Here is a 20,296-nt window from a genome sequence, read left to right on the forward strand (position 1 = left end):
TAATCAAACTATGTGAAAAGTATTATTTACTCAATCCAAATTAAGGTTGTTAGTTTATAGCAATTAATTGATACTCAAGTTTTCTGTAATATTAAATAAATATATTTGAACATAAATATCTAGTCAAACTATTACACGTGGAATGTTTTTCCTTTTTATCTATTCATCTTCACCAAACATTATATGGTTACTGATTAAGAAATACATATACTGCTTATACCATATGCAACAAAACCACTGCCTTGAAGATGTATCAATCATCTAATAAAAATGTTGCCCTTTTGTAAATTAATTTAATATACAATTTATAATAACTAAACTAATCTCACAACCATATCGAATCCCTCAAACAATCTTGAGGTTTTGGTTTGATCTGCATGGGTTTACCAAGCTTAGATTTATCTTCTATTTTTGCAATATGGCGAGCCTTGTTAGAAAAAGAAACAGGAAACCCTTTAGCATCATCCCATAATTCCAAAATTACCCCTGACCCCACACAAAGCTCTTGTTGATAAAAAGCTGCAAATGGGCCAGCTGCGACCCTGATCACCTTCAGGTAATTGGACGGTGCCAATAACATCTTTTTCTTCTATATGCAAACTGCAATCATAGAAAACCGGACCATGCCGAACCTGTCAAAAACACGTGTAAATGCATATTAAGTCTGTTATTAAGTGAAAAATTGAAGTCATGTAATGTTTACATTTACCTTGCATCTTAAGTGGTTTAAGTTGTGAGGAGGATATCCGTTGATCCATCTAAAGGATCCAACACGAAATGATCGCCTTCTTTTATCAACAGAGTAATAATTTCTTGATACAAAAACCATATTATTTTTTTACATCTTTCTGAACAACATACCTGCATGGAAACATGACAAGTATTTTTTATAAATAAATAAATCTTTAAATATTTTTACATAATAATAATAATAATAATAATAATAATAATAATAATAATAATAAAAGGTTTACAATGGTCCTCCTGCAAGACCCAAACCTTGGCGTTGACCAATTGTGTAAAACCAGAAGCCCTGTGGACGCCTAAAAAATCACCTGTTTCAGCATCTAATAATAAAAACTTTCTTTTTCACCAATATGTCTTCCAACAAATTTACTGAACCAACTCGGTATAATAATTACATAAATTTCCACTTTATATATATATATATATATATATATATATATATATATATATATATATATATATATATATATATATATATATATCATCTCCAAAGTTGAGATTTTTGTTAACAAACATAACATAAACATACCTTCTCAAGAAAGCATATTCCCTGTGAATCCCTTCTTTCTTGGTTAGGCAAATCAAATTTTCAGGCAACCTTCGGACTTCTTCCTGATAATTTGATTGGTTTAAATAGTAAATTCATGAATTATGTTTTGTGTTTCATAAAGCAAACTTACTTACTTTTTGAATACATCTAAGAGGAAGCACTAGTCTTTTAAGCTGAGCTTGTGAGAGATACGATAGAAAGTAGGTCTGATCCTTCACTAGAAATTCTAACATGTATCCCTCACTGACAGGCATCAGGAAGTTGGTAATGAAAATAAGTAGAGCATATCTTTACCATATCCTTTGACAGCTGAAGAAATGAAAGCTCATTGGTTTCATCTGTAAGGGGGTGAATAACTTTTGCATAATGTCCAGAAGCAACAAACTCAAAATCCATGTTACTGATGGCATCCATGAACGCACCTACAGATATAAAATAAAAATGAAATAAATGACAAATGAGAACAATAAAAGATGAAAGCAAGCAATATGATTACGCACCAAATTTGAATCTTGTATTGCAAAGAACATCAGGGTTAGGTGTACAATCACATTTATACTCATAAATAAGGTAAGATACCCGCAACATTGTTACGTGTAAGCAATAAGTTACATTGATGCCACACCCCCGAACCGTCAGAAAAGCAACGGCGGAAACGTCCGGGGGCGGCGACGTCATTCGTAGTATCACAAAAATCGTATCATAGCAATCAAAGTAAGCACAACCATTACATTACAATATGAATATTTACAATTGTTTGAGAACATAGTTTGTACATAACATTATATAACAAAAGATAAAGACGAGACTCCAAAAATGCTCCGTCTTCTCCAAAAGCTGGTATGGTACCTGTCTATCGTTGCCCTGAGAATACAAGCGGTTTTGAAAACGTATCAGCATAAAGCTGGTGAGTTCATAAGCATGTTTTTGTATTGAAAACTAGTCACTGAGTTTGTATAAATAGTTTCTTTCCATTATAAGTAAATATCGTTTGTATCGAAAACCGTTGTTACCGAGTTCTGAAATATGTTTACATGCTTACCAAGAAAATCCAATATTTTCTAACATGTTTGTTGGTTTCTGTATGAAAAGTACGTTCTGTTCGAAAACCCTGGCTACCACCAGTATGTAATGTATGATCGTTCGGAAACCCTGGTTACCACCAGTATGTATAGTAGTTTTATTACTTAAAATAAAACTATTGAAGAAGGAAATCCCGTAAACAATGATTAGTTTATACTTATTGTGAGTTGTATAACCATACTAATATGACTGATGACCTCCTTGACGTTTCTTCAGGCGTCGCACGTTTACAAAAATTTGTCACCCCAGGCGTGCCTGCCTAACTGTAGCTAACAGTTCAGGTGTGGGATTGTCAGTCCCGAATAGATCTATTCACAAATTTCACGCTCTCCCTCCAGGAGACTCTGGTTATACTTAAGGCGAGGATTAATTGGTACCCCGAGGGGCAAAACGAAGATAGTCTCACAATCCTGTATTAACTAGTTTATGTGTTTGTTCGGTTGTTCTCGAGTTCGAAATCGTTTGTAACGGTGTAGAGTATAAATAATTATACATAAAATAATTATTTAGCATGATACTCTAGTTTTGTATTCGTAGTAATGGATAAACTAAATCTGACATAGTTTATATGTTTGACTTTGCATGAAGTTTGAATCTATAAGACTGGTAATGAAATCCCAAACTATACCTATTATAGTTTAAATGGTTTGTTACGTTCGCATAAGGTTTTGAAACTATGCAATTATAAATTGAAAACACCCCTTATGCTCCGCATAATACAAAAGGGATAATTGTATCTAAACGTTTGATAGAAAATCGTTGTAATTGCATCAGTTTTTAAGTTATGAAAACCTTTATGTTTAGCTTGTATTCCCCCCCTGAAAACATGAAAAACTCTGAAAAGTGTAGGGGTATGAACTCATAGTTTAACGTAGGATTCGAGTGTTCAATTGGTTATGAGCGCCGAGTGTCAACCGATGTTTTGTACGCATGTGGACCCTATTAACATATATTGCACATATATGTATTAGATTGGGTATATCATGACAAATCATGATGGAAAACCACCCTAAAGACTTGGAATCACTAGAACTAAGTATCCCATCTTCCATACTTAGTGGTCTTTACAAGTTTAAGGCCAAATATGAGCATTAGAGTGAGTGTATGGCCATAAAAGTGGGTGTGCGGCCAGACTTGTGTGTGCGGCTGCACACAGGAGTGTGCGGCCGTACAGGGGGTGTGTGCGGCCGTACACAGGAGTGTGCGGCCGTACACTCCTCATTTGTGCCCGAAATGTCGATTTTTGAGGTGTTTCAAGTTCCAAACTAAGTCTTAATTCGATTATAGAGGCCATACTCTCACTTTGGAGGGTATTTGAGTGTGTGCGGTCACCTTATGAAGGTGTGCGGCCGCACTCCTTCAATGGATGAAGAACACGAAGAACACTATGAGTTTTAGGCTTAGATTTAGGTCTCTTACCACTATAACAAGCTGAATGGTGAAGTAGTTCACGTTTTTGAGACCTTAAGAGTGTTCTTGGATGAAGTTTTTAGAGAGAGAAGTAGAGAGAGAGAGTAGTGTGCAGCCAAAGAAGAAAAAGTGACTGAAAGGGGGTTCTCTACTATATATAGGGTCGGGTGTGTGGCTGGGGGAGTGTGTGTGGTCGGGTGTGCGGCTGGCTGGCCGCACACACCTTCCTTGGTGTGATTGGCTCGATTTTGTGATGCTACACACTTTCTAACCCTTCTTAAGACTCATATATGTGTTATACTAAGCCTAAAGCACTCATATGGACCCAAAATTTCGCTAAGAGATGATAAGTTCGAGTGTAATATTGATATACGGATTAATTGTACAGGATTAAAAGTTTCGGGTTGTCACATCATCCCCCTGTTAGAGGGAATTTCGTCCCGAAATTCAAGAATATGGATATAAATCATGGATTTGGAAAAAGATGAGGGTACTTCTGTTTCATTGAATCCTCGCGCTCCCAAGTGAATTCAGGTCCCCGCTTAGCATTCCATCGAACCTTCACTATCGGGATGCGACTTTGTTTTGTTCGTTTGACCTCCCGGTCCATGATTTCGATTGGTTCTTCCACGAAGTTCAGATTTTCGTTGATTTCGATTTCGTCAAGAGGGACCACAAGGGTTTCGTCAGATAGACATTTCTTTGTTGGGTTATGAGCATTCTAACACTCCTAAGTGTACATGCAACCCTAAATACCTTGGATCTATGTTTTCTCTATTATACATACAATTATGAACATCCAAGGTATTATCCTAATCTAGCATACAAAATAATAAATATAACAAGATAGAATACATACCTCTTTGATGTAGAATGTCTTCATGAAGCTTGAGTGCCTAGTGGCCCAAGTGTGACACCTCAAATGGTTCACACAACACCAAATACACTTGGAATAACTTGAGAGAAACTTGAACACTCCTTGAAATCGTCTAGCCCTCACATTCACACATTAGTGCACGATTTCTTGAGCCATGGGATTCTTTTATATGGTGGCTATTAGGGTTACACCATGTAACTCATAACTTTACCCATTCCTTATGCTCCATGGATTTTAACCTCCATGGAGTATCCATGGGTCACCCCATGGACTTAGTCCAACATAAGGAATCTTGGATCACAAGCCCACATATATAAGAATGAATGATTTACACAATCAACCCATATATTTAATTAGTCTCCTTTTGATCACTTAATTAATTCCAAATTAATTCTTGATCAATACTAATTAAATAACCTTATTAATATATTAGAACTTATAATATATTAACCAACCTTAAGTGTTATTTCTCTCATTATAGTCTATCCAAATGCATGATGCCATGCAACCCAAATGGACCATGCCGGGTCGGGTCAAGTCTTACCAATTATAGTTATGGACTTAGACATTAATCCAACAGTCTCCCACTTGGATAAGTCTAAAACTATTATTGCATATGACTTCAGGAACCGATCAGCAATCGTAGCTCTCAAAAGCTTCTGTCGAACTCTGACCTTGTCGATGAACTCTGACCTTTATCAATGACTTGTCCATTAGATAAAGGATCATATATTCCTCCATTCTAGATATCATATGGACTGAGACATGGATTATCAATCATTCTCTCTGTCCATTTGTTGTTTCCCGATTTCTGATTCATGATGACTGACTTATTGAACAAATCAAATCAGTCCTGGCTTGGCCAAGCACTCACATGTATCATCTTTAAATCATCGAGGGGCCCACAGATATCGCTTTTATCCCGAAGGTAAAAGGAATGCATAAACTTCGACTCATATGGCTTGTTCTACTACTTGTTGAATCATACACAAAGGCACGTTTTATAACATCGAGTTACCAATGCGTTTTCATGCAATCAATGTATAACCAACTCATAGTAACAACTCATATCTCTAGGTTTGAATAATATAAGATATTATCGTCTCATGATCACTCGTGATAAAATCCATGAAGTGATTCAAATGAGCGCGGGTTGAATCCATTACTCAGAACTTATGAGCACTCATGAGTGTTGTAGCACCACTTTGTCCACCAACTTGGACCTCTACAAACCAACCCATGACAGTCTTGATTCATATCTACTTCCAACATATGACCGACTGTGGATGGTTTGAATAACTTAATCATTCAGGAAGAGCGCCTTAGTTATTCTGGAAGTCAAAACATGCAAAGTGAAACATAAGAATAAATGAATCAAATATGGTATCAAACCCTATGAATATAAATAAACACTTTTATTTATCACCATACTGATTACTCATTATTCATTGTTTCGGTTTTATCAACTTTATACTTGAATTAAAAACACTAGTTGTCCCATGCTCCAAGCATGTACACTATGTTTTTCTTAAACAATAGCTTTGCCATACACCAAGTATGCACTCTATGTTTGTCTATGATCCTTACTTTGTGAAATAAACCAATTGAACATAATTTCAATGATTCTAATTTCACACTCCCAAATCCTTATCGAAAAATGTGAGAATTTCAAATTCCTATCATTTATCGAAATCTGTTTAGATTTTAAACTTATATGCACTGACCCTCCTATAATGAATATGTACAAAGTCACAAAGACTTGTCAACAGTCATTATAAGGTATTCCAATGGAGATCAACTCCAAGGAAACTAAGTCTCATATTCAAAGTACATTGCTTTGGACATGCTTCTTGCATTAAGTTTTCTAATCTTACACAGATAACTTCCACCTATGGAGACAACTCCATATTCTCATTTTGACTATCACTTCTGAATAAGAGATGCCTCTTTTCAGAATATGTCAATATGGTCCTTCCAAAATTAGCACTATACCTCAGATTGTCCTCGACAATTGCTTAATCATTTTAGTCATATCCAATTCTAGACCTTTTCCCTTCTTAATGCCTCTGGGCATTTGGAAAAATTTAGAAATGACAAATATTATAGCACATGCAATCGATCCTGTACCCAAAGCAAATGGTACACGATTCATGATGTCTCACATAAAGACATGATTCTAGACCAGTCTTTTGCTACAATATTTTTATTTGCCATGTTTTCAAAATTTGACTATGAAGAGGGATGCCGTAATCATAATCGAATTTTGAGAACGCAATATATAGAATTTCCTTAAGTTGAACCAATCCAACATGAAATTCATATATATATTCTTGACTAAAGATGATTAAGGTCTCAATCTAAGCCTTTAGAACTGAAATAAAGTATATCCTCTCCCTTAATTATAGCAAAACAACTTTTTCAATCCCTGCAGCCTCACGAATTGAAACTTTTGTTTTCTATAATTAACATTGCTAACTTGCAACACTAACAATAATTATCATGCTCCCACTAACATGATGATTATTAGCATAACACTTATGCTCCCACTAGCTTTGACATGTACTCAGAAATCAGTTGGACTTCTAGAAATCAATACTTTATTGACTTCCTTACCAAAGTTCAGATTTCTGATACGAGATGCTTTGATAAAACTTTATCAAAATCATACACCTCTCTTAGATAGCTCACATGTGTGTCTAAACAATTTTAGAACTATGAAAAGGGATGTCGTAATCATAGTCTCAATTGTTTAGACCTTTGCCACTTCTCACAAGTCCATGTTAGTGTGCCGGTAAACCACACACGCTCCACTAACGACTTTGAGAATGCAAATATCACAATTGCTATCTAGCTAAAATCTACTTAGTGAAAGTGTTTCCTCACCATCATTTTCATGAATCGGAGAGAAACCTTATGACACTTAGATTTAATAGTGTATGTGTTCTTATCCATGTGATTTTGTCAAAACCATAATCACAAGACAAGGTTAGTGACAAATCCAAACTCATATTGATTAAACTTGTGCAATCTTAAATTCTTGCCATTTGGCGGCTCAGGTGCCTGCCATTGCTTCCAAGTAGTTGTGCAACCAATTGAGAACTCTCAGAACTCCTATGCAAAGCCAACTTGAATAGGCACAAAAATTTCAACACGATAGGTTATAAACCTCAAGTCGTGTGCTAGTGAAGGACTTTAGGTTTTATTCTTGATTAAGTCTTGAAACTTTCAAGAGCTTTAAGACTCCCACTGTCCTCTTGACATATAAGACTCCATTGTCAAATATTCAAGAGATAGTGCGGATTCTTTATCAAGACTAACACTTTACACAATTGGCCTAAGTTGGTCTCTGTTTTATCCAAAACATCACAACTTACCAATTTCAAATGTACAAGAGTAGATAACCTTTTACTCTTACATTTGACTAGTGTTAACAAACCCTCTTTAAGATATGTCACTCAAGTTACAATCTTGGAGTATGACTCTAAGAATTGTTTTGGAACGAAGTATGACTCATCTTTTTGATTTAACCATTTCAACAATTCATGACTCCTCTTCTTAGTCATAAGAATGCACTAAGATGACTTTAGAGGATCAATTGTGATATGGTATCTTAATCATTAAGATGATCATAAACATGATACTAAAGTACTCTCCCATCTTTTCAGATTTGAGAAACTTTTATCTTTCTTCCATACTTTGATTCTTCTTATTCGTTCTGTCTCACATTGAAACTTCTCCAATGCTACAGACTTATACTTAAACTTATAAGTATAACCATATTTACTGAACTTAAGTAAATCATGACGAATAGTCTTCTTGATCTTTTGTGGTGGACTTGACCAGTGCACAAGAATGTGTACTCGATCCCTTAGTCCTTTCCTTATTCACATAAGGAATTAGTCTTAATTTTCCAAGCTGAAAGTTCTCATTCATCATACTATACAACTTGCATGATTCCAAGTTTCGGTCCAATTGAACCTTGGGTGATGAGAATCTCTCCTTATTTGGTAATATTAGACACTACCACAACCGAAAGAATCAAATCCATTTTTCCAATATTGCTATCAATGGAATCTTATAAGCAACAACTTTTCACAAATGCCATTGTAAGGATACTTAAAATAAATAAAATCAAAACCTTTTTTCTTTTATTTTAAAACTTTGCGGAAAAACTTATCCTTACAATCCATATGAAAACCTTGTTGTTATCTATTCCTAAGCAATATAAATATCATAACTCTTAAGTAATAGCCCAAAATTCTGATCACCGAACCATGCGATTGAAATCCATCTTCGCGATCAGAATCAGCATGTACTTAATAGAGTTAGACAATGGACTTTACCTGAAGTAGAGCCAAACTATTGACTTTAACATCCTTAGGTAAATTTGGCAGCTTCGTAACCAATGCCCCTTCCTTTGGTAATAGTTACCTATGGACCCTTGATAATGGGACTATCTCAGACTTCGCCTCTCTCTTTACCATTGGGTCAACCGAGTTGACTATGGCCGATCCCTTTCCATTGGGAAGAGAGAGCTTTACTGGATATCCAATGTCATCATTGTCAATGTCCATAGCGTTTTAGGAAGTTGATCTTAGCAAATAGATAAGATCATTAAGGGTCTTGTCTTAGTCTGTTTCATAGGATTCCCAAAAGAACTCACTATGTGACTTAGAAAGTAGTTAAGCCACCAACTTTCTCAAGACTTTGACACCCAACTCTCCCGGCTTGTCAATATGTGACTACATCTCCAAGATGTGATCACACCTAGACCTTGCCTTGCCAATAGGGCTTGAGTGACCTTAAACTTTTTAGGAACTTGTGGGTTAGGGAGAATAATTGGAGGAGGTGAAAGAAGTATGATATCCATGGGACATCATCTTCATTTAGGAAAGCTTGTTTCAAGAGATTTGGGAAGATCATAAATGTCTAGACCAGACATCTTTTTGGGAGATATTCAAGATAGTTTATTTAAAGTCCTTAATATGACACCCAATATGAAATATTAAGGCTAGGACCCAACAAACTATTTTATAACTTAGAAGAGGGATGACGTAATCCAAGCTATAAAATATTTGAAGGTAGGTGAATGACGATTCACCAATTTCCACCATGAAAAATGAAATAATTTATTAGGTTTTAATTGGATTTGAAAGTCCTAGATCTTTGAGATTCATTGAACTGTTCAAAGGCATGTTTCAATCTCGAGTGTGCCCTTCAGGTTTTGTGACTGGGATGTCGAGGATCACAAAACAAGGTGTGAATAACCATGCAAATATACTTGGTACCCTTAATATTTACCCCTTAATCAGTGTGCCGGTTAACCACACACGCTCCACCGATACTATGATAAATATTAAGCTACCCTTTGCCTACCTTGTTAAGTCCAGGTTAGTGTGCCGGTTAACCACACACGCTCCACTAACGACTTAAGCAAAGTGCAAAGTGTAATTTCATGGGTTAGCACCAAATTCACATTTTCCTAAGTAACTAAGATTAGGTATTAATAAGAGTTTAGTTACTTAGTATTTATCATTAATACTTTTAATGAAAGGAGAATTATAGTCCTTGTCCTACCCGTTCGGCTAACGACCCTCCACCAGTCAAGGAAGCGGTGGGTGAGAGTGGACACCCATTAAACTGCCATTTTATAGGCAGTAACCTTATACCCCCTTATAGACCGGCTTCGTGATTGAGGCCTACTAACGGTAAGACTGACTTTACTCTTATACATATATATAAATATTATTAACTTATAATATTATAAAGTATAAGGGTTGAATTTTAACTTTTAAAATTCTAAGGGCTAACTTGGAATTAAAGTATTCATAAGTGAAAACTTTTCAAATTCCAAAACTTGAGGGCAAGTTTTGAAACTATTCAAACTAATTAATTCCATAACTTATGAGTTTAAAGTAGTTTTAATTAAAAAAGAAAAAAAACTCTTCAAGTTCCATAACTTGAGGACAAGTTATGGAATACTTTAAACTAATTAATAAAAAAAATAACTTTTTTTTATTGTAACTTATGGAACTAATTAAGGTTACAATTTTTTTTAATTTAATGAAGAGACTCTTGAACCTCCATAACTTGAGGACAAGTTATGGAGTCATAAAACCATTTAATTAGAACTAGACTCTTCATTTTGTAACCTTTGCCAACTTTTATGAGTTTTATGATTCTTAAATGTAACTTTTCATATAACTTGAGGACAAGTTACAAAAACACACTTTGGAATCAACTCTTAGATTAAAATGGATTGAAAACAACTATTTCACACAACTTTTCTATTAATCTAAGAACCTCATAAGAACAAGATAATTCAAATCATCAATCTTCAAGAAATTAGCATGAACATACAAACTAATACAAATCTTGAAATTATGACAATTATCTTAGAAATTGGATTAGCATGAACATTACCACATCAAAAACAAGTTTATAAGTCCAAAAACATCTTAGGGTAATGTTCCTAGTCCAATTCCAGCCAAAACAATCGAATATATGCATCCAACTCGATTTTTCAGCTACTTTTGCAAGCATCACAAGAAAACAAGCCTAGGCTCTGATACCACTGTTGGGTTATGAGCATTCTAACACTCCTAAGTGTACATGCAACCCTAAATACCTTGGATCTATGTTTTCTCTATTATACATACAATTATGAACATCCAAGGTATTATCCTAATCTAGCATACAAAATAATAAATATAACAAGATAGAATACATACCTCTTTGATGTAGAATGTCTTCATGAAGCTTGAGTGCCTAGTGGCCCAAGTGTGACACCTCAAATGGTTCACACAACACCAAATACACTTGGAATAACTTGAGAGAAACTTGAACACTCCTTGAAATCGTCTAGCCCTCACATTCACACATTAGTGCACGATTTCTTGAGCCATGGGATTCTTTTATATGGTGGCTATTAGGGTTACACCATGTAACTCATAACTTTACCCATTCCTTATGCTCCATGGATTTTAACCTCCATGGAGTATCCATGGGTCACCCCATGGACTTAGTCTAACATAAGGAATCTTGGATCACAAGCCCACATATATAAGAATGAATGATTTACACAATCAACCCATATATTTAATTAGTCTCCTTTTGATCACTTAATTAATTCCAAATTAGTTCTTCATCAATACTAATTAAATAACCTTATTAATATATTAGAACTTATAATATATTAACCAACCTTAAGTGTTATTTCTCTCATTATAGTCTATCCAAATGCATGATGCCATGCAACCCAAATGGACCATGCCGGGTCGGGTCAAGTCTTACCAATTATAGTTATGGACTTAGACATTAATCCAACATTCTTGAGATTCAAAACGTGGAAGACAGGGTGAATGTTGCCAAGTTCATGTGGTAGACGAAGTTTGTAGGCTACGGGACCAATCCTAGCAAGGATTTTGAATGGTCCTATGTACCTCGGATTTAGCTTTCCACGTTTTCCAAAGCGTATCATGCCTTTCCAGGGCGAGACTTTCAATAGAACACGATCTCCGACCTGGAATTCCAAGGGTTTTCGTCGTTTATCGGCGTAGCTCTTTTGTCGATCTTGTCAAGCTTTCAGTCGTTCCCGGATTTATACGATCTTTTCAGTGGTTTCTTTGATGATTTCTGGACCAGTGAGAGTACTATCAAGGACTTGTCCCTTGGCTAGCTGCGTGTCGCCCACCTCAGCATAACACAGAGGGGATCTACACTTGCGGCCATAGAGGGCTTCGAAAGGCGCAACCTTGATACTGGTATGATAACTATTGTTGTAGGAGAATTCAACCAAGGGAAAATGGGTGTCCCATGATTAACGAAGTCGATGACACATGCTCTCAACATGTCTTCCAAGGTCTGGATGGTTCTCTCACTCTGTCCATCTGTCTGAGGATGATAAGTTGTACTCATATCCAGCTTAGTTCCAAGAGCTTTCTGTAGGGACTGCCAAAATCTCGAAGTGAACCTGCTATCTCGATCGGAGATAATAGATACAGGCACTCCGTACAGTCGGACTATTTCCTGGATGTAGATTCGAGTGAGTCTTTCCATCTTGAAAGTTTCTTTGATTGGCAGGAAGTGAGCGGATTTCGTCAATCGGTCGACTATTATCCAGATGGTGTCGTACCCACTCGGAGATTTGGGTAATTTGGTAATGAAATCCATGGTAATCCTCTCCCACTTCCACTCAGGTATCTCGGGCTGCTGAAGTAGACCTGAGGGCTTCTGATATTCAACCTTCACTTTGGCGCAAGTCAGACACTTGCCCACGAAGGTAGCGATCTCGGCTTTCATGTTTGGCCATCAATATAGTTTCTTGAGATCAAGGTACATCTTATCCGATCTTGGGTGGACCGAGTATCTAGTTTTGTGGGCTTTGTTCATGACGACTCCTCTGTAACCACCGAACTTTGGAGTCCAGATACGGTTCATGAAATAATAGACTCCGTCTCCCTTGATCTCTAAGTTTTTCTCCATCCCCCTTAAGGCTTCGTCTGCTATGTTCTCTGGTTTTAGGGCTTCCTGTTGAGCCTCTCTGATTAGTGCGGATAAGTGGGAATGGATGTTCATAGTTAGTATCTTCACTTTACGTCCTGGACATTCTTTCCGGCTGAGGGCATCTGCTACCATATTGGCCTTGCCGTGATGGTAGCGGATTTCGCACTCATAGTCACTGAGTAGTTCTACCCATCGCCGTTGTCTCATGTTTAAGTCTTTCTGGTCGAAGATGTGTTGCAGGCTTTTATGGTCAGTGAAGATCGTACACTTTGTTCCGTAGAGGTAATGTCTCCAAATCTTCAATGCAAAGACAACTGCTCCCAACTCCAGGTCGTGAGTTGTGTAATTGATTTCGTGTGCTTTCAATTGTCTCGAGGCATAAGCAATAACCTTTCCTCGTTGCATAACCACACAGCCTAAGCCTTGGTTGGATGCATCGCAGTAGACCACGAAGTCCTCCGTCCCTTCGGGCAGAGACAGGATAGGCGCGCTGCACAAGGCTCGCTTCAATGTTTGGAATGCAATGTCTTGCTTTTCACTCCAACAAAAGGGTACACCTTTTTGAGTCAGAGTGGTTAGGGGTTTGGCCACTCTGGAGAAATTCTGGATGAATCTACGATAATAGCCAGCAAGACCCAAGAATTGACGGATATCCGTGGGTGTCTTCGGTGCTGACCAATTCTCTATCGCTTTGATTTTGGACGGATCCACGTGTATGCCTTCCTTGCTCACCACGTGACCCAATAAAGTTACTTTCCGAATCCAGAATTCACACTTGGAGAATTTCACGTATAGCCTTTCTGTTCTTAGAGTTTCCAACACTAATCTCAAGTGTTGTTTGTGATCTTCCTCGCTTCTGGAATAGACAAGTATATCGTCTATGAACACGATAACGAACTTGTCCAAGAAAGGATGGCACACGCGGTTCACCAGGTCCATGAACACTGTCGGTGCGTTGGTTAGACCGAAGGGCATTACCACGAATTCGTAGTGGCCATATCGAGTCCGGAATGCTGTTTTAGGAACATCACCCTCATGGACTCGTAGTTGATGATACCCTGACCTGAGGTCTATTTTGGAGAAATAGCTGGCTCCTTGAAGCTGGTCGAAAAGGTCGTCGATCCGAGGAAGAGGATAACGGTTTTTGATGGTGAGCTTGTTCAGCTCTCGGTAGTCAATGCACATCCGAAAAGATCCATCTTTCTTGTTCACAAATAAAACCGGGGCTCCCCAAGGTGAGGAACTCGGTCTGATGAATCCTTTGCTGAGCAGCTCATTGAGCTGACTGGACAACTCTTGCATTTCTGCTGGCACTAGGCGATATGGGGACTTAGCTACGGGGGTAGCTCCGGGGATGAAGTCGATGCGAAACTCGACTTGACGCTCAGGAGGAATTCCCAGAAGCTCTTCGGGAAAGACATCAGGAAAGTTGCAGACTTCGGGGATGCTCTTGAGGGCTATAACCTCTTGTTTCTCATTTACAACATGAGCTAGGAATGCACTGCACTCCTTTCGCATAAGTTTTTGGGCTTTGATGCACGAAATCATGCGGAGGTTTGAACTGAGTTTATCACCATAGATCATGAGGGTTTCGCCATAGAGGAGATTGAGACGGATATCTTTTTCGAAACAAAGGATATCAGCACAATTGGGGCTCAACCAATCCATGCCAATGATGACATCGAAGCTCTTTATGGAAACTGGCATAAGATCGATAGGAAAGGAATGATCGTTTAGGGTAAGGGTACAGCCACGGAGAATAGCGTTAGTGCTCTCTTTCTCACCGTTATCCATTTCGACAGTAAATGTGTCGGTTAAAGATTGAGGTTTATGTTTGAGAAGATGTTTGAATGCATGACTGACAAAACTTCTCTCCGCACCAGAATCGAAAAGAATGCATGCATAAGACTTGTCAAGGAGGAACGTACACGTGACAATGGTAGGATAAGCAACTGCTTCCTCTTGCCCCATTGCTAGAACTCTCCCAGTGTTGCCAGTTGTTGCTGCCTTAGGGCAATTTCGCTTGTAGTGCCCGACCTCGCCACAACCATTGCAGGCCTGACCGACACCTGCTCCAGATATCTGATTGGTTGGTTGGGCTGGTGTTCTGCAAAATCGAGCTGTATGCCCCTTCTTGCCACAGCTTTTGCACAACATCTCGCGGCACTGCCCATGATGATGAAAATTACACTTGTCGCACCGAGGAAGAATACCAGTGTACCCGCTGGTAGGTGCTTGAGTTGCAGGAGTAGCAGCAGGAGTAGTGGCAGCGTGGATTGCCACTGTATGTTGTTTCTTGGATGGGTCCTGCGAAGACTGGCCTTTTCGCTGCTTCCAGAACTTTCTCTTCTCGCCACTTTCTTTCACTGGTTCGGGAGCGGCTGTCACTTTGTCAAGATCAACACCGTGATCTATGAGAGTCTGCGCCAGGCACTTGGCGCTATCAAAAGTAATTGGCCTGGCAGCCAAAACATTCCCTTGAGTTGGGGGCGTCAATCCCCAAATGTATCTCTCTATCTTCTTGCTTTTCGGGGTGACCATTCCCGGGCAAAGAAGTGCTAGGTCCTCAAACCTAGAAGTGTAGGCAGCAATATCGGAACCCTTCATCTTTAGGTTCCAGAGTTCGTGCTCCAGTTTCTGCATTTCGCCCCGCGGGCAATACTCAGCAAGCATGAGCTCTTTCAAGCTCTCCCAACCCATGGCGTTTGCTACTGGTAGGGTTATGGATTTGACCCGACTATTCCACTAGGTCAATGCTCTGTTGGCGAAAGTGCAGGCGGCAAATTTCACCTTGTCGGCTTCCGAACAAGAACAGATTTCGAAGATGGACTCGATCTTCTCGAACCATCGAGTCAAGGCAATGACACCTCCAGTGTCGTCGAAAGATGTGGGTTTTGCGTTCATGAAGTCTTTATAGGAACACTCCTTCTGGTGTCCCTGACCACCTTCCTGATTTTGGGGATGGGTACCACCTCCTGGCCCGCCAGAGCCACCAGGGTTCATCTATGACATTGCGGCAGCCACAGCGGCAGTAACAGCTGCCTGGAACATAGCGGGATCGAATTGGGGAGGTGGTGGTGGAGGATTGTTGTTCTTTGAGCTGGGTCTTTTCTTTGGAGGCATCTCGTTCTAAAATGATCAGGAAGGAGAGGATGATAAGTCCACTGAATTGAATCAAGAGATATGAAACAAGATATATCTTTATGTGATAGATAAGGTGTTCTACTAAGCGATAAACAAAAAGGAGTTACTAAAGCAAGTAAACTATCGCTAGGAAAGAATGAGTAGCAACACTTAGAATGAATTTCTACAACGTATCCTGCTTTGACTAAAATACCCCTATAGTATTTTATGTTGAAGGTTTTGTTCTATCGATTTCTTTTGGTAGAAATGTTTGGTAAGCTTTAGGTCTGTTGCAACATCACAGTCACTCCCAAACATATGTTGGTCATGTCTCGAATGAATATAGTTGATCAGGCTATATTGACCCTAGACATGATTACATAACTGCCCAGGTTTAACCACAGTGTTCAACATTCAAATATTTTTGTTTGGTTCTTTTCACGATACTGATTCTGGTATGTAGGTATACTTGTACACTTGGAGTAAAAATACTTATATTTTTAAAGTACACTTTTAGTTCAGAGCACTTCGGCCTCTTAGTGTTTATAGTTGTATACCATGTAAGGTTCGGTATACTTAGTTCACTATAAACAATAGCTCTGATACCAATCTGTCACACCCCCGAACCGTCAAAAAAACAACGGCGGAAACGTCCGGGGGCGGCGACGTCATTCGTAGTATCACAACAATCGTATCATAGCAATCAAAGTAAACACAACCATTACATTACAATATGAATATTTACAACTGTTTGAGAACATAGTTTGTACATAACATTATATAACAAAAGATAAAGATGAGACTCCAAAAATGCTCCGTCTTCTCCAAAAGCTGGTATGGTACTTGTCTATCGTTGCCCTGAGAATACAAGCGGTTTTGAAAACGTATCAGCATAAAGCTGGTGAGTTCATAAGCATGTTTTTGTATTGAAAACTAGTCACTGAGTTTGTATAAATAGTTTCTTTCCATTATAAGTAAATATCATTTGTATCGAAAACTGTTGTTACCGAGTTCTGGAATATGTTTACATGCTCACCAAGAAAATCCAATATTTTCTAACATGTTTGTTGGTTTCTGTATGAAAAGTACGTTTTGTTCGAAAACCCTGGCTACCACCAGTATGTAATGTATGATCGTTCGGAAACCCTGCCACCAGTATGTATAGTAGTTTTATTACTTAAAATAAAACTATTGAAGAAGGAAATCCCGTAAACAATGATTAGTTTATACTTATTGTGAGTCGTATAACCACACTAATATGACTGATGACCTCCTTGACGTTTCTTCAGGCGTCGCACGTTTACAAAAATTTGTCACCCTAGGCGTGCCCGCCTAGCTATAGCTAACAGTTCAGGTGTGGGATTGTCAGTCCCGAATAGATCTATTCACAAATTTCACGCTCTCCCTCCAGGAGACTTTGGTTATACTTAAGGCGAGGATTTATTAGTACCCCGAGCGACAAAACAAAGATAGTCTCACAATCCTGTATTAAATAGTTTACGTGTTTGTTCGGTTGTTCTCGAGTTCGAAATCATTTGTAACGGTGTAGAGTATAAATAATTATACATAAAATAATTATTTAGCATGATACTCTAGTTTTGTATTCGTAGTAATGGATAAACTAAATCTGACATAGTTTATATGTTTGAATTTGCATGAAGTTTGAATCTATAAGACTGGTAATGAAATCCCAAACTATACCTATTATAGTTTGAATGGTTTGTTACGTTCGCATAAGGTTTTGAAACTATGCAATTATAAATTGAAAACACCCCTTACGCTCCGCATAATACAAAAGGGATTATTGTATGTAAACGTTTGATAGAAAATCGTTGTAATTGCATCAGTTTTTAAGTTATGAAAACCTTTATGTTTAGCTTGTATTCCCCCCCTGAAAACATTAAAAACTCGAAAAAGTATAGGGGTATGAACTCACAGTTTAACGTAGGATTCGAGTGTTCAATTGGTTATGAGCGCCGAGTGTCAACCGATGTTTTGTACGTGTGTGGACCCTATTAACATATATTGCACATATATGTATTAGATTGGGTATCTCATGACAAATCATGATGGAAAACCACCCTAAAGACTTGGAATCACTAGAACTAAGTGTCCCATCTTCCATACTTAGTGATCTTTACAAGTTTAAGGCCAAATATGAGCATTAGAGTGGGTGTATGGCCATAAAAGTGGGTGTGCGGCCAGGGAGTGCAACCAGACTTGTGTGTGCGGCTGCACACAGGAGTGTGCGGCCGTACAGGGGGTGTGTGTGGCCGTACACAGGAGTGTGCGGCCGTACACTCCTCATTTGTGCCCGAAATGTCGATTTTTAAGGTGTTTCAAGTTCCAAACTAAGTCTTAATTCGATTATAGAGGCCATACTCTCACTTTAGAGGGTATTTGAGTGTGTGCGGTCACCTTATGAAGGTGTGCGGCCGCACTCCTTCAATGGATGAAGAACACGAAGAACACTATGAGTTTTAGGCTTAGATTTAGGTCTCTTACCACTATAACAAGCTGAATGGTGAAGTAGTTCACGTTTTTGAGACCTTAAGAGTGTTCTTGGATGAAGTTTTTAGAGAGAGAAGTAGAGAGAGAGAGAGTAGTGTGCAACCAAAGAAGAAAAAGTGACTGAAAGGGGGTTCTCTACTATATATAGGGTCGGGTGTGTGGCTGGGGGACTGTGTGCGGCTGGGTGTGCGGCTGGCTGGCCGCACACTCGGGTGTGCGGCCACACACACCTTCCTTGGTGTGATTGGCTCGATCTTGTGATGCTACACACTTTCTAACCCTTCTTAAGACTCATATATGTGTTATACTAAGCCTAAAGCACTCATATGGACCCAAAATTTCGCTAAGAGATGATAAGTTCGAGTGTAATATTGATATACGGATTAATTGTACAGGATTAAAAGTTTCGGGTTGTCACAATTGATGATGATGAATGTGAGAAAATGCATCAAGAGGGGTGTCACTAACCACTTTGTCCTGATATTCATCTGTCAGATGTACAACGTCCAGTGCTACATCAACATGGAAAAAAAATGTTGATATATTTCCTTCAATACTAATCAAACTTGGAAGAAACAAAGAAAAAGATCACATAATCAGGGATTTGAGTGATAGAATCGAGAAGTTAATCTGTTAAAACAAAGCAGGGAAATGTTTTTGAGCCTTCAAATCCAGTTAAGCACTAACAGAAATCTGAAGATAAAATGAGATGGATAATATGAAGGTGAAGAAAGCAACCTTATTGCAAACAGCTTTTGCGTACTTCAAATCCTCTTCCCATGGACATTCAGACCAAAAGTTCTGGAAATCTTCCTACGAACGAATTTAGTAACAGAACAAGCTAAGGAATTATAGGTTTCAAACTTCAAAATGCTCAAAGACAAAGAGAAAGGTAAAAGTAAAATAAGAAACCAATAAGTAAGGAGATTTCTATTCATTTTAATCATATCATCCAGCACAAAAATCGATGTTAAACTCTTGAATTGGAGCAGATGTATCATCCGACAAGAGATGAGAAATTTGCAACAACTTACAATTTGAATTTTTAGATAACCAACAAAATTAAGTTTATATTCGAAACCAGACATTGTGGGCATAAACCTGAATAATTTGATTCGTATATGCATTGTAAGGTAGAAAGCGGTGCAGGAGTGTCCGACTGCGTGGAGGACGCGAAATGCGACACTGCTATCAACGCCACCAATGAGAAGAACCGTAATTTTGAGAGGGCGCTTGCTATTGGTCATTGAGCAAGACAAGTAATTGCTGTCCAAATCAGAAGTCGTGTCGTTAGAAATTTTGGGAACTGCTGTAGATGATAGAGAACGAGGTGTGTTGATGGATAAGATTGTTCTTATCAGCTCGAGGGTAGCTTTGTCGATTTATTAACCGCTGGGGTTTGTGAAGCGAGTGTGAGACAAAAGCCTTGAGGGTAAAGAGTACAGCTTCGTGGTGGGGTGAAACAGAGCGGCCATTGTTGTTCTGAGCAT

The 20,296-nt window shown here is 38.3% G+C and overlaps 1 pseudogene; it reads right to left on the reverse strand.

Moving 5' to 3' along the window:
• Positions 1–325: 325 nt before the first annotated feature.
• LOC145122579 (uncharacterized) lies at positions 326–20,296 on the reverse strand (annotated as a pseudogene).

Source organism: Lactuca virosa, chromosome 6 (genome assembly GCF_052849685.1).
Source record: "Lactuca virosa cultivar CGN04683 chromosome 6, Lactuca_virosa_CGN04683_v6, whole genome shotgun sequence".
In the NCBI taxonomy this organism is placed as follows: domain Eukaryota; kingdom Viridiplantae; phylum Streptophyta; class Magnoliopsida; order Asterales; family Asteraceae; genus Lactuca; species Lactuca virosa.